This window comes from Pleurodeles waltl, chromosome 6 (assembly GCF_031143425.1).
Source record: "Pleurodeles waltl isolate 20211129_DDA chromosome 6, aPleWal1.hap1.20221129, whole genome shotgun sequence".
NCBI lineage: Eukaryota > Metazoa > Chordata > Amphibia > Caudata > Salamandridae > Pleurodeles > Pleurodeles waltl.
In genome coordinates, this window is record NC_090445.1 from 1,092,700,618 (window position 1) to 1,092,716,017 (window position 15,400).

General features: G+C 40.7%; 1 protein-coding gene across 7 annotated transcripts in view; it reads left to right on the forward strand.

Moving 5' to 3' along the window:
- Positions 1–15,400, forward strand: part of ZMIZ1 (zinc finger MIZ-type containing 1) — a 469,088-nt gene that overhangs the window by 203,853 nt on the left and 249,835 nt on the right. For all 7 annotated transcript variants that reach the window (XM_069240178.1, XM_069240175.1, XM_069240177.1 and 4 more), the window contains exon 3: positions 6,901–6,984. The gene's annotated coding sequence lies outside the window, so the exon portion shown is untranslated. The remainder of the gene's footprint in view (positions 1–6,900; positions 6,985–15,400) is intronic.

Genomic DNA, 15,400 nt, shown 5'->3' on the forward strand with positions numbered 1-15,400 from the left:
CTATGTGTTTCTGGTGCACCTACTCTGGGGAATTCTGTTGCTCTTCTGTCTGCAGGTGTGTTTGATTCTGCTGGAAGTGACTGGTGTGTTTGATTTTTTTTTCCTGTCTGTATACAGTAATTTCATTCACATCACTCTAAGATCTGTTCTACATTTCTGACACAAACTGTTTTCCTCCCTGGAACCGAAGTAGGTGAGAGGGAGTTAGCTGAGATCTACTGTGTACAGACTGGCATGTAGCTGGACCCCTGGGCTCTGGATGGGCTTCTGCTGTCATCTTTTAGGCGTACACAGAAGACCTGCAAGTATTCTTTGGGTGTCAGTGGGTTGCTGCTGGCAGTATTTGCCTGAATGAGCTGCTCCTAACACTAGTAAGGTTTCGTGTTTACCACTGCTGGACCTCACGAAGTCTGTATGACCCTTGTAGGACATTAAAGGGCTAGCTGCAAGTGTGCGTCGGTTCTTTGTCGCCGTTGTTCGGTATATTGGGTCTACTCGAGCCACAACAGACTTTGGTGGGGTCTTGATGGATATCTGCTGTCAGAAGGGGGGTCATCTACAGCCGACTGCTGACACTTGCTGGCTCTTACATGCCTGCCATTGGCACTTGCAGGTCCCTTGCATTGGTTTGTGAGGATTCAGTGGGCCATCGCCAAGACTTACGTGCTCTTGATGAACCACTGCTCATTAACCTGTGGTGTCACTTGGCCACTGTTGAGATCCCTGTGATCAAGGCCTCCATGGTGGGCTGCATACTTTAAACCAGTAGATGTGTTAGCCATTAACTAGGTTACCGAAAAATCCGATAGACATCCTGCCACTGTTTGGGGCGGGCCTTTGTGGCGTGCTCACAACATTTGATTTTTTTTAATGTATTCTATGCTGTAGAATGCTTGTCATTGGTCTCTTAAAAAGGACGAATTTCGATCTTACAGATACGTTTTTAAGTGTGGTTATTTCAGTTTTAGTTCTTGGGGCCTAGTAGCTCGTGTCAGCTTTGTTCACCTGTAGCCCCTGTGCTAGGTATGGCTTACAGTGGAGGGTGCATTGTGGGGCACCCCAAAAACTGTTGTTTTTCAGACAGCTTTTCATGGTGGCGGTGCGATCTTTCCTCATAGTAGATTGACACCTACTGTAAATAAGTGCTCTTCCGAGCGATTAGGCAGCCAGCTTTTGTGGCTGGCTGTGACTTCGTGTGGAACTGGCATTTTTTTCCAAGAAATTATAAATTATACATTTTCCAAGAAATTATAAATTATACCCTGAAGATACATACAGAACACTAAAACTATGGGTAAAGGGACGAATTTGTAACATAATACACTTTTCTAAATTACGTAGCTGTTTAAAGGGCCTGAAAACGTAGGAAAGGTTGAACTAGTCATACAAGCAGATTTTGAGTTTGGCCTTTTATAACTGGTGGATTTTATTTGTGGTTCAAGATCTTTGTATTTTGCTAAAATTATCAATGTACTAGACTAATATATAATCGCTTTTAGCTGTCTCTCCCCATTCATTATTCTATTGTTGTCATTTAAATTTTTTTTTCTGCCCATTATAGCACTCATTATGGGGGCAAATAATCAGCCCCCTTAAGTCATTCACTAACGTCACTGAGTGACAGCAATGTTTATGTTTCACAAGGAGCACATCCAAATGCACAATAATTAATTTAATGCTAGAGGCTAGCTTGAAATGAGTGCTTTTCAGACCACAATATTTTTTGCTTTTGGACGTTTTGTTTTGTATTGGCAAGGGACCAATAGATATAAAGTTGTTAAAAGCAAGTAAGAAAAACGAGCATTGTTAAAGCCAAAAGGCTGGATGCCAAAGTTTTGCAATGCTTGTTTTTTCATGAGTTTATGGAACTGTCTCGCTTGTGTGGATTTGGCTGTTTATTGAGAGCCTTGAGTCCCTGTTGGATGGGCATTCTCCTCCCTTTGAGGTTGAATTAATGTTTGCGTTGGCGTGTGCATAGCCTCTGGATGTGACGGTCTTATGTGCGTTCATTGATTTGACCTTATCTAGGTCGTGGGTGTTCACCAGCTTAATGATACCTTTCTGATCCATGGCTGTTGATCAGTCTGTATCTGAGTGGTATGTTCATGGTTGAAGCTGGCTATATTATGCAACAAAAAAAGCATTATTCCACATTTTAAGCGATCCAAAGCATGTCATTCACAATGTTCTGCAACATTATTAATAAGCGATATTGGAACTGTGTGCCAAATTTTGTTTACCAGAAGTTAATGATTTGCTTTAGCATAGAAGTACAGGCCCATCCTCTAATCTTCCAAAGTAAAAGTTTGTCAAACATATACAGTTGTTGCACTTGCAAGGAAAGTAGCCCACCATGTACCCACTTTACTTCACATGTTTTATGCTGCACCTCTTTTATGCTGTGCATCCCAGCTAGGCTTAAACTAGGGGTAGATGGAAAATTCTGCTGCGCTGGCGGAGTTCGTGGAGTTTTGCTCACTCCACTTTCCTCTTGGAGCGCTGAGTTCTAGCAAAACAGCCAACCGCTGCGTGGCAGAATTTGTTCTCGTGCCCGGCTTGCCACAATGTTTAGTTGGTGAGTGCGAGCAAGAATTTGCATCCCCTAGCATGATTTTCAGGTGCCGGAATGCTTCTGGGTGAGATTTCTCAGTGCTGGTAGTTGCAGCAGGTTGCAACTGTTCGTGTTGAGAAAACTGCTGCTAGAGTAAAAAATGTACTCGAGCGGCGGAAAGAAGCAGGGCACTCTGTGTAGTGCCGTTTGCTCTGATTTTACAGCGCGGAAGAAGCTTCCTGTGCTAAAAATCAGTGCGAGCAGTGCAACATGCCCAATTTCTCCCGCTCGCGGAACTCTGCAGAATCTTGCAGAGTTTTTGTGTAACTCTAGAATTCTACGGATTGAAACTTCATGAGTCTCTGCACAGGCCTCCTTTAAACCTATGGTCTGGGCTCAGTTATGGTTTCAAAATATTACTCTAAAAATTAATACAAAAAGGAACTCCTTCAAGTTCTGAGAGCCATTGTGAAATAACTGCTCATAACAGAATATTTTATGTAAATTCTCATGAATAGTGGAACAAACCATTCCCAAACGAAAGAAAAATCAGTCATTCTGCTCTGTTTAAATTGGGTTTAACATGGTGGGGTTTCGTTCTGTCTGTAGATAAGTCCTTCCATCAGTCCATCATGTGGGGGTATTAGCAACATCTCGGCAACATTTTGACCTCCTTAACACTGAATACAAAAATCAGAAGGTGAAAGGTTACAGGTTAATGTTTGCAACACACTTGAGGAGCTGTGTTGTGTTCTGCAAGCAGCATTTTATTAACTTGAAAGGTGTGAGGTAGAACCATTTTTTTTTTTTTTTTTTAAAACTGCCGGCTACGCAGTACATGGTGGATTATAGGACAAATCCCTAATTGTACAGCGCTGTGGCATCAGGTTCATGTCATTTCTTTGGTCCTACTTTTTAATATCCAGTGATACAGGTGAGGCCTTTCTTGAGATTTGCTGGATGTTGGTCTTTTACCCATTATGTACTTTGATTTGAAAGTCTGCGTGATGGTGTGTCCTGAAAAGAGCGTGATCTCATTCAATGTATGCCTCTAAGTGTTTGAAACAACAGCAGAGTGGCAACTTGCTTTGGAAGAAGAGATGAAAAATACTGTAACTTATCAACCTAAATAGGTAATATCCCTCTGGGGTACGAGGTCTTTGGACATAGTAGCAGAGATTTGCGGCAATACAGGGCGGTCAGGGACAATAAAAGATAACTCATAATTTGCTCCTGATGAGCCATTTAACGAAAATTATAGATGGTTGTGATGCTCTTTACTCCAAGAGTATGTACGGAATGCTAATACATAACAAAGAATTACTCACATTTATCAGTTATTCTTGCAAAGCTGAAGTTCCCCTCCATGCTCTGAGTGAGATGACCATTCGTGAGGACATACAAAGCAAATAAGCCTACTGTTGCTTCCTGTAACTTTAAGTAGTCTGAAATTAAGATGTTGAGATACTGCAAAGTTCCCAATATAGATGTATATCCAGAAAAAACAAATCCACCTGTGTTAAGTGTTCCCAACCCCTACCAGGCCAGAAATCAGCCTGTGTGCTGGAAACAACAGACACGGTTGTAGAATCTGACAAGGCCCATGTGCTTCCATGAGACTTGCTCTGAATTAAACCTTCTATGAACCTGCCCGTCTTAGTCTTTCTGACAGATGTCCTCTCCCAGCAAGAGTGAGTATATATCCATAAGTCACTAAAACATATGTAGGTTCGTATGAGACTGATGGATTGGTGGACACACATCAACACATATGGATTTCATTTAGCAGAGACTCAACATGGAGTAATCGTCCCTCCCTTCAGACACAGGCAATGGACTATCTGCTAAGATGCCAAGGATAACTATGAATCTATCAGAGAGCCTAGTCGGATTTGGAAAAGATTCAGATTAGGACTGAGATGGAACATAACCAGTCTCAAAATTAAAGAAAACACAGCCAAAAAAAGATGGCTGACCCCTTCAAAAGAGGGGCTCACCAATGTAATAGAAGCATGAGATGGGCTTAGGGCCTAATACCTTTAAAATGTGCCTCTCACTGTCGAAGCTGAGGCGGGAAATCAAAGGGAGTGCGTGAAATCTCAACCTCTAAAACGCAGCATTGGTTCTGTTAATTTGGCCAGAGTGATTGCTGTACGCATTTAATGTAAAGGTATACCAAGTAGGAACAACTTTGCCTCTAAAAGTTGAGTAAGTTCTGCTCATGTTGCCAAGTGGAGTATTCTACCTTTTATTATTAATGTCTCCTTATGTACGTGAATAGTGTTCTGTTAACCCTCTGGGTGGTTTTGCACTGTCCAAATGCCAATAGGCAAGTGAACAATTCAAACAGATGCCACCAGCAAATAATTGCTCTCTCTCTCTACGAGGGAACAAACATCAACACATTTTAGAGTCACCTACCCCACACTTTCTCACAAGCAACTCAGTGCCAAGGGCATACAAATATTAGTAAGTTTTATGTATCTATATTTTAGCTTGTAGTTTATCAGAAACTGCTTGATGTCTTGAGTGTGAGGGCGAGTTCATCAGTTGAAAGGGATGCTGGTCTTATGGAAAGGGGGAACTAGGGCATCTTCACCGCGGCCCCTTCTTTTATGCAATTCATTTGTATTTAACTTTCAAACGAAAAGCACAATGCCATTTAATTGACCTCTAAACTGGTATAGACATACAGTGATACTGATAAAACTATATTACACACAAATGATATATGGAAACCGGGTGTGTTTTGATCCTAAAAAAAATACTTATTTCCATCACACTTCAGAATTATAAAGAAGTTCTTCATTTTTGCTTTCCTAACTTCTGAATGTGCACAGTTCAATTACAGGTATTTGCATTCATTGCATTACAAAAAATTGAGATCCTACGGCTTTTTCTTTTAAACTATCTCTACCCCAGCAGTATTGTCACACAATTCACTTTACCTTTCTTTCTGTGACTGCAAAGTGAGAGGAGTTGGTATGCACAAATCCCCATGTTAAACAGGCATTTGCAATGCAATGAAAAGTAAAATAGTTGACATAAGCGAGCCAATTCAAAGCGCCACGGCTGCCATGAGCACGAAGGAGCGACACGAAAGGAAAAAGAAGTTCGCTCCAGTCAAATATATCGGCAAACATGTAATTGTCCATGTAACAGGGTCGATGGCCAAGGCGGTAACAAAACTGCCCTAAGGAAGGACACACGTAAAGCATTTACCAAAAATAACAAAGGATTTTTGAAAGGCAAGCCCACGAACGAGTGATAGTGATGGGTGTGCGGTGGCCGTGGTTAAAAGCCCACAGATCTATTACAACAGGTCAGAGCCCTGGCGCGCTCGACCTAAAAAGAGCAGTTTTTCAGAAAACATAGCTTGACCTTTGACCTCTGCCTTTGAAGTGTAGCAAACGTGTCAAGATAAATGCAGAAATTAAAGGCATTTTGTTATTGCTTGGACTTTCACAGCCTACCAAAAAGCAACTCCTGATCCAGTTTTTGGTAAAATACTGCTTCATACTAGACATAAATAGTGCGTTTGCTCCACTTAGAGGTGTATTAACCTCTCACCTCATGCTTTTGGTTCCTTGGTGTGTTATTCTGCATTCTAGGAGATAATTCCACTGAAATGCATGAGAGACTATTTTACCTTTGTAAAGTGCACTCAATCATCACACTGTTAATCAGATTAAATAATGTAGCAGCCGTATACATGCTAGATAGAAATCCGTCCGTTTTGCTACTTTTTCCTGGCATTTTAAAACACACAATGTCTAACTTTAATGTGGTAACCAACATTTTTGGAAAGTCATTTGTGAAAACCTTTGTTTACAATCATTGGGGCTTTTTTTCTGTGGTCTGTGGTCCCTCTTACGTCAACCAAAACAGCGTCTTTTATTTCTCTGTCAGCCTCTGCTCAGCACCTCTTCACCAGATCCTTACTCCCAGGGGTCCTCTTGTTACTGCCAAGCTGGAACCTCATCTATGAAATAACCAACCCCTTGACCCACAGCCACTCAGACATGAAAAACCCTCACAGCTGCCCTCACATAGTACCTCGCTCAATCAGATGGCTCTCCAAGACATCCCAAGCCTCAACCGAAGGCTGACGGTGTAGGTTTTTTCTATTTGTAGTCTCCCTTTACTAGCTGTTCCAAAGAACCCGGTTGCTCACTAGTGCAGTCATGTTTACTATTTTTGTCTGATGTATCATGTTCTTCAGCACATGTAAGTGATTGTTGTTGGATTATTCATGTAAACAAATAAGTATCAATACAAAATGTTAGTATACTGCCCAAATGAGAGATCGATTTAACCCACACTTCTTGCTTTCTTTCCTTGCTCTGAAGATGGGAGATCTTGTGATGTGAAGCTTGCTAAGAAGCAGAAGTCCACTGCGGGGAGGGGTGAGGGACTCACAAGAAAACTCCCAGGTAAGCAGAGAGCATGACCTCTTTTTGTTGTCCATCCAAACTCTTGCAAGTTCTCCTGTGAAAGGCTTAGCTGCACTCCTGTAGCTTTTTAGCTGGGTCATCGATTTACTTCATTAAGATTGCCCATGGAGGGCTCTACTCCTGGAAAACTAGAATGGAAGGTGACATGCAGAAGCTGACGTACAGCTTTCAGGTTGGGTGTAGGCGTACAGTAAAGTTGAAGGGGGAACATCAGCCCAACGTTTTCACTACATCTGTATCTTTCATTGAAGTCCCCTGGAGAGTTTATTATCTCCTCGTTTTTTTTGGTTCCAATAGCCCATACTTTCAGTTTTTAAAAGTTAATTGCATCTTTTTTGTTCCATCCTGGCAAAGTACTGGTTCCCTGTATGGATAGCAAGGCTGGAATGCTATGTAAATGAGGGGCCCCATTACTGTCCCAGTCTGAGAATGCAACAGCCTGCAGCAGTCTGCCAGGAACAAGAATCATACCCTAGATTTAATTTAGGCATAAGCCTCGTGCCTGTCCTTCATGTTAGTGAGCTTGTTTTGATTTATTATATGGTTTTTGTCAATTTTTGAAACCATACAAATGCTAAACATTGTAGACAATTGAAAGCATGTGCAATAAATAGAATATTAATAATAAAAAATGCAACATTTTCATGTGTCTTAGAAGACTTATATTTGTAGTCAAAGTCATGCCTATGTACAATAATTTATAAAGCACTGCCTGCAATTTAGAAATGACAAGATATTTAGCCGTTTCCACCCTCCCCCACCCCCCAATACTTTGACATACACAGGTATATTACAAACGAAAAGCCTCTAGTTAGCATTAAGAGAAGAGAAAGAAGGGAAAATCCAGTAGATATTCAGATGATATATATTGTGCCTACCTACTGAATTATTTTAATAGAAAAATGTACTAGAATATTAAATAACTAAAATATGGGCCTGCACTGCGGTGCCCATGTTTAAATCCACAATGTAAGCGAATGTAATATAGTTAAATGTACTATGTGAAATAATGAAATCCAGTTTATAAATCATTATATAATGCTTTTTAGCATTGATTATTAAAGCATTATGATGCCTGCTGTGAAGATCAAGATCATTTTGCAGAAGCTTTTACAACTGAACATTGACACTTACTTGTAGATTTACATTAGAAACAGTAAGACTGAATTTTCAACACATGATGTTTTGCTTAGTTCAGTGCAATTGTGGCGCCTAAACTAACAGCAGTCGAGTATTACTTTAAGAAGTAACACTTGTTTTGTTTTTTTTCATTTTGGGACTAAACTTTTGTTTTCCGAACAGGTCACTTTGCAATAAAAATGTTGCCCTCTTTAGTTTCTTAATTGAGATTGAAATAGATTTGGCCAAGGTTTTGTTGGCTCTAATTTGAGATCTTATTGACTTGGTCTTCCATGACAAAACTGCATATTTTATTAAATGAGTGTTGTTTCATTGAAATACATTTTGGCAGAAATTAATTGGTATTTGTGGACCTGGTTGCGTAAGCTTAATCTTGAAGAATATTCAGTTTTGTCTTCTGTCTGTTCTTTTTCTTATTTATTACACTTTGTTTACTGAACCAGTGGAACTTTTCACCACAGGATCTAGTCTGTCTCCCATTATTGCCAGACCGTTTGGTGAAAGAGTTTTTCAGCATATTAAATCGTCAGCGTTTATTGAGTTTGATTTTTATTGATTGTATTTTTTTTTTTTTTTAATGGAGAAGCTAACCGAAAATTCAGTTCTAAGGTTTCATACCTTATATGGTTGAATAAAGTGTGTGACACAGACCAAATTAGGAGGTGTGTCAAAGTATGCATGACCGATATGAAATTGTTCAGAAGTCTTCAATGAGTTACTTCATGCTGGAGATATGTGGGTGATACATGTCTCGTTCCCCAAAGCCTATAAAACAGAAGCCATATGGATGGAGAAAGCTGTTCCTTAAGGTAAACATGCCATCTTAACCCAAATGTAACTTTTCTCTAATTGGTGTCCAGAGAATTTGATTTGATTTGATTTGGGCAAATGTTGCCACGCCCTGGGAAGTACCATCAACCAATCTTTTGGGCTAGCAGCAGTTTACACTGTGGCACTTGTTTCACCTTTCCAGTTATAAGTTGCTGACAGTAATTCACAATAATACAAAATGCTGTTGGCTAAAACGCCACAACTGGCTGATGGTGTCACACAGGACATGAGTTCACTGGCTAACTCTGAAGCCTGGCAAAAAAAGCTCAATCAGCATGAAAGTTTAATTACAAGAGCCGCTGGAAATATGACATTTAGTGATGTTTTATGCATACATATGAAATTGTCATGCTCTACATAAGCCACATCAAATGCATAAATTGCAGATTTTCACAAAAAAAGTTTCACTTTCAAACATATCAAAAGTGAATGAATTTGTGGCACACAGGGTGTTGTGCTTTGCAGCAGTTAAGTACTCACCTCCAGTTGTTGACTGCTGAAATCAGGCATTTATAGAGATGATAATGTTGCTCAGAGCTTGTAAACGTCCACATTTAATACACTTTGGCATAGACTATTGCTTGAGGCAAGAAACCATTGCCATAAATACTTCTGGTGATATTTTTGTTTGTTTTGCTTTTGACATACATGCATGTTCACTTCACAGACATTGTTCTCAAAAGAAACAGGTATTTAAACAGCAGAATTGAACTTAATACGAAATTCAAGCTGTGTGCCATTCCTTTGTAAGTTCCTATTCCTTGTTTTCTAAAGTACCCCTTGGTGAAACTCATTCAATTATAAAACGGACACTACTATTATAAAGAAACTTCCGGAGGTTCTATGTTTGAACTGAGGGTGAATTTGAAACGGAAGCAAGTTTTAAAACATAAGTGAGATGTGTCGATATAAATAAGGATCACCTTTTGTAACAGAAAGCCTATACACATAGGCTTATTTTTGGCTTAGTGCACCATTGTATATGTTTTATAAAGAAATTAGAGCGGCATTCCCACGCTTCCATACATGATCAAAGTATTAATTATTGATGAGTGATACTTTGAATAGCATCCGTTGAATGTGCATAGTTTTTGTTCATCAGAAATATATGTGATAAATGCAGCCATATATCAGTGTATTAAAATGTTAACAGTTAACATTAAAAATAGCTGAACCATAATATCACTGAGAGCCTGATTACGACCTTGGTGGACGGGATACTCTGTCACAAACATGACTGATATCCTGTCCGCCGTACTAAAAGTCCCATTATATCCTATGGAACTTGTAAAACGGCGGGCGGGATATCTGTCATATTTGTGACTGAGTATCCTATCCGCCAAGGTCGTAATCGGGCCTTGAATGTCTTACATAATTTGTCTTTAATCACATTTGCCATATAATTTGCCGCTCCTAGACACGTAATCTCCACTTACTTGTCACATAATTTGGTGAGCCCTCCAGTTGGTCCTCTACTGACACGAAGTTCAGTTGTCTTGTTTCTAACAAATCAAAACAGTGAGGAACTGGCAATAGTGATAGCATACTTTTAATGCACATACATAATGTGTTAGTATATGTATATCAGCCCAGTTTGGTAAAAATTTCTTCATAATTTCAAGAAGTATTTGTAGGGAAATTAAAACATCCATGAAATACAGACTTGGCATTGTTATTGTAACTGCCCAGTCGATGGTCAGCTCGTTGTCTTTTCCTAGTGAATGTCCCCACAATTTTTGCTTGGGACTTAATTTGTTGAAAAGATTCTTCTATAAAGGTCTGTGTACAAAGGCATGGGTACTGTATATTTTGCTATTATGTTTGGCAAAGTTCTCATGAGATTAACCATGCAATACGTGTTCCTTAGTGTTCGTGTGAAATCGTTCATTTTTAAGTTTTCTATAACAAGAGAATGTTTGAACCCTAGGTATGTCTAAATTTAAAAGACATAGAACGCTGTTGACAAGTAGTATGATTCGTGGGAGCAAAAAATACATTTATTGCATAAAGTCTCGTGAAAGAAAAACAAAGGTTTGTTACAAAATAAGGCAGCAAAAATATTTTACTGATAGGAAATCTTAACTCACAATTGAAGTGTGAAATCACCAACATAGAACTTTGCAAAGTGTGACTGTTGTGCTGGTGGAATTCTAACCCTGCACATCCCTTGTTACAACGATATAGACTTGTGATTATTTAGGCTAGACTTTCAATAATAAAGGCATATTTGCTTTCTTAATAGCTTTGATACTATTTAACAAATCTTTAAAAAAACTTTTAAAAAAGGTTTATCCACTTTAGATCCTTCAATTAAATATTCTTGCTGGTCCGTCAAGTGAGCCCCAAACAAAGATTTCACATTTTAATTTGCATAGGAAAGTTTGATCTCTGACCGGAAAAAAGCTGAATAGAAATTACACCACATATGGTAGAAAGTTTAAACTTTACTCACTTAACTCAGAAAGTGTACTTTTCATTTCTTGGTGTATATTCGTCCGGTAGTTTTCAAGAAATTAGCATTTTAAACGGTGCTCAGGTTGGCATGATGTGGTTAAACATCAGAAAAGGTAGTGATATCTGGGCTGTTGGTGTCCAGCTATTCTCAGATTGGTCAGTCCTGATTGGCTGGCCACAAAATGGACACCATGTGATGGCAACCATTATAGGCCTCTAAGACATGGTCTGCATTGTAGTGAATCCCACATTTTGAAGGTCACAAAATGGAGTACATGTAATGGGTGATAACAGCTGTGAAACACAATACAAATCATCTGTTGCTGTGCCATACTAATTTAATAAATTGTAATGTGTTTGAAGGTGATGTCACCCTGTGAAAATGGGATTAGATTAACCATGTATGAGAAAGAAGAGTTTTCTCTAATGATTCTCTAATAGAAGTTATGGTAGGTGCGCAGGAAACTAAAAAGAGAACTCATTTTCTGTAGGTCCACACTAACTTCCTCAGTCATGTGAGAACAATATCTGATATTCTGAGTACAACATGTTCTTGCAATACCAGCAGCTGCCTGTCAGTTGATTTCCCCAGTGTTCTATTTCAGCTTCACTACAGCGTTCTGTTGACAAACTGGAGCACTAACAGTCTGTATTTATGAGAAAAGTGTTGCACACCTGCACGACATCATGATGGAATCAAAGCTGTAAAACTAAAAGCATTTAATACAGGCAATATAGCAGTAAAAGGAGAAATGAGATGTTTTTTTTTTGTCATAAAAAAATTAGTTTCATGCTCTACAAAGCTAAAATCAGGACACATTTTCTGTAAACTACCAAATACCTTCTTCATCCATGTCAGCAAAACATTCTGACATGCAGAGTGAACTGTACGTCCAACACTACTAGCAGGCTGTCATGTCAGTCAACTCTCTCCTGTTCAACTGCAGCTTCACCACAGAGATCTAAGGGACAACCAGAGGCACTAACATCCTATATTAAAGACAGATGTGAGGCACTCCAGAATGCCATTTTGTTGTCCTAGGAGCTGATGAATTGAAAGCCTTTCCTGGGGAACAGGCTGAAGTAAATGAGCATTGAGATGATTATGTAGGCATGAAAATAGTGGGTTACAAATATGCAGGGAGTTATGAGTATTTAGTAATTTGAGGCATAATGTATTTTTAAAGGAGCTAAATAGTTGAAGGTGTAGACTTTTGCATTGGTTCAGCATCCCCTTTCCCCGCCCCATCATCTCAGCTGCATAACAGCTCCCTAACTTTAAAAGCGGCAGTTGAGCGCACACAAAGGGCGATCCCGAAGAGGATTGGATGCAGGCCCAGTGGCCACCCTGGCTGCGCATGGTCAGGGGCGGACTTTAACTGCCTGCTGAGGATTGTGGGAGGCCAACACCGCTATGCATGGCTAATGATCATGTACAGCACAGAATGGTACCAGCGAAGGATTGGGCGCAGTGGGCCAGGCCCTGCAGTCAGTCCACGCTGCATGTAACGTAAGGTTTTGTGCAGCAGTGGTTGGGCTCACTTTTTTCAGTGATAAATAAAATCACTGAAAAAAGTAGTACGCTTAAAGTGATTTTATAGGTGTGGAAACGAGATAGGAACTAATGTTAAAATAACACTGAAATACTCAATTTCTAGTTTAGACACTTAACAACAACTTCTGCACCATCATGCACTACTTATAATCCGACATATTACACCATCCATGACATGTTAAATGACATCATTGATGACCTCACTTATTAGATTTAAAGTACAGTATTGTTCTAATTACTATTGAGTACCACAGTGCTGTATTACGGTGTTTTTTTAAACATTAGTTCCTATCCTATTTCAACACCTAACTATAAAGTAACTTTAACATTTTTTTTTTTTTTGTGAGCATATATATCTGGTACAAGAGCGAAACTGAAGCTCTATAGATTACTTAACCCGAGTTTGCCCACATTCCCTAGAAATCCTGCGCACACACTCCCCCCCCACCATTTCATACCTTTCATTATGAGGACCGGCCATTGACAGTAATGAAGTGAGACATGTGCTAACTCCACGCGCTCTTCGATACTGGGGTAGGTTATAAAACGGACTGATGCAAATATAACACAGTTTCTAGGGTATGCGAGTGTACTTGGGTTATGAAACGTGCTGCGTTTTGGCTTCGCTCTTACAGCGGAAACTTTTCCCCATGCCGCTTTGCGGCTGGTGGGTCGGAGGTGTTGTGCTTGCAGGTTGCCTGCACCGTATCTTTTCCACCCTCCTTTTCCTAACTCGTGCCTGGTGCTGCGGGGTCTCAGGGGCGGTGATCTGTGAAGCAAACGAGCTCTGGAGCGGGCTGCAGCGCGCCAGCTTGTGGAGGCCGAGTTCGACTGCAGGTCTCCCGTGATCTTGGCGTGGGGAGGTTCGTGTGGTGGGTGTTGGCTGTCCTGCCTCACTGTTGTTAAAAATGAGTGCACTGTGTTACATGAAATGATGGCATTTCCAACCCGAGTTCTTGGGCCAAACGCTGTGGAAAAACAGGCAGTCCCAGTCCTGCAGTTTGACCTTTTTTCCCTTGTTTTTCTGGCGCCTGAAAGAAATGTTCCTCTCGCATTCCACGAGGAAACTTTATCCGGCGTCTCCCCCTCCGTGCCCCCCACCTTCACCCCACCACTGACGCTATGGCATAAGGTCGCTGGCTGTTTTGCTGATGTGGAACTGGAATGTGAGCCCTGGTATTTCGTGGGGTTTCATAAACACGGGGGTATATAGGCGGCGCGAGAGAGCATGAGACGAAGAAGGGGAGTGGAGAGAAAAAAGGGGGACATGAAAAACTAAGGGATCGAGAGAGGCATGGAGAAACCAGGAGAAAACGAGCAGCAGAGCTGGAGAGGGGAAAAAAACACGAGTGGAGAGGAGAATAAAGGAAAAGGCGCGATAAAAACGGAATAGATGGGGCTCGGGAAGAGAGAAAGACCAAAACCTAGGAGTGGGGCGAAACTTGAGCAAGAGAGACACAAAAGAAGAAAGAAACACAGGAAAATAGAGAGAGAGACAGGGTTAGAGAGACTTAGATCGATCAAGCAGAAGAATATGGCACCAAGGATGCTACTGGATAATGGAGCGAGTGTGTGACCTCAAAATACAGAACAATAAAGAATGAGTCAACTAGGCTTAAAGAGAAACGAGAACTTGTGAAATGGCGGTAAGCAGGACTAGAGAGGAAAAAGATGAGAATACGCCAGACAGGTAACATAAGATGCAGCGAGACAGTGGAAAGCAGGAAGAGAAGTGAAGAGCAGAGAAATATGGAAGCAAAGGCACAGAAACGACCTGCTAGAAATGGAAAGTGAGAACAGGAACGGCCGAGAGAGACCCTGTGGAGAGCAAAAGAGGCAGGGAGACGAAATTGCAGAAGAAGAGCAAAAGTAAAGACAAGAGAAGTCTAGTGTAAGTGTCAAGTCGACTGGAGTGACTTCATCTGTCTACAGGCCGCCATGGGTCCAAACATTGTGGCACCTTCTACTCTGACTGGCTGGCAGCAGCACATCACAGCTGTTGAGGCAGGAAGCAGTGGGAGTGGTGGGCTTAGCTACATTAGAGCTTCCTGATAGATGGTCTGACGTCCTGGATCAGTCTCCCTCCCTCGTAGTAGGATGGATGCTTACGGGACATCCCACTTGTCTTAGGAGTGTGCTGCAATGCTCAATTTGTTTTGTTTTTTTAAAACATAAGTACCAACGCCCTGGTCAGGAGGTCACTGCAGATTGCACCACCCATTCATTGCTACTGCCAACACAGCTATTAACCATCACACTTATACAGATGTGACAATGCAGACTATTCCGTGCCCTTACAGCAGTAAGAATGTCATGAGTGGCCTGTATTAATCATTTGTAATCCATATTGTATTGATAAACAACTGTTGTTGTGCCCATCTCTACGTTAGATCGTGCTGCCATGTGCAGACTGTC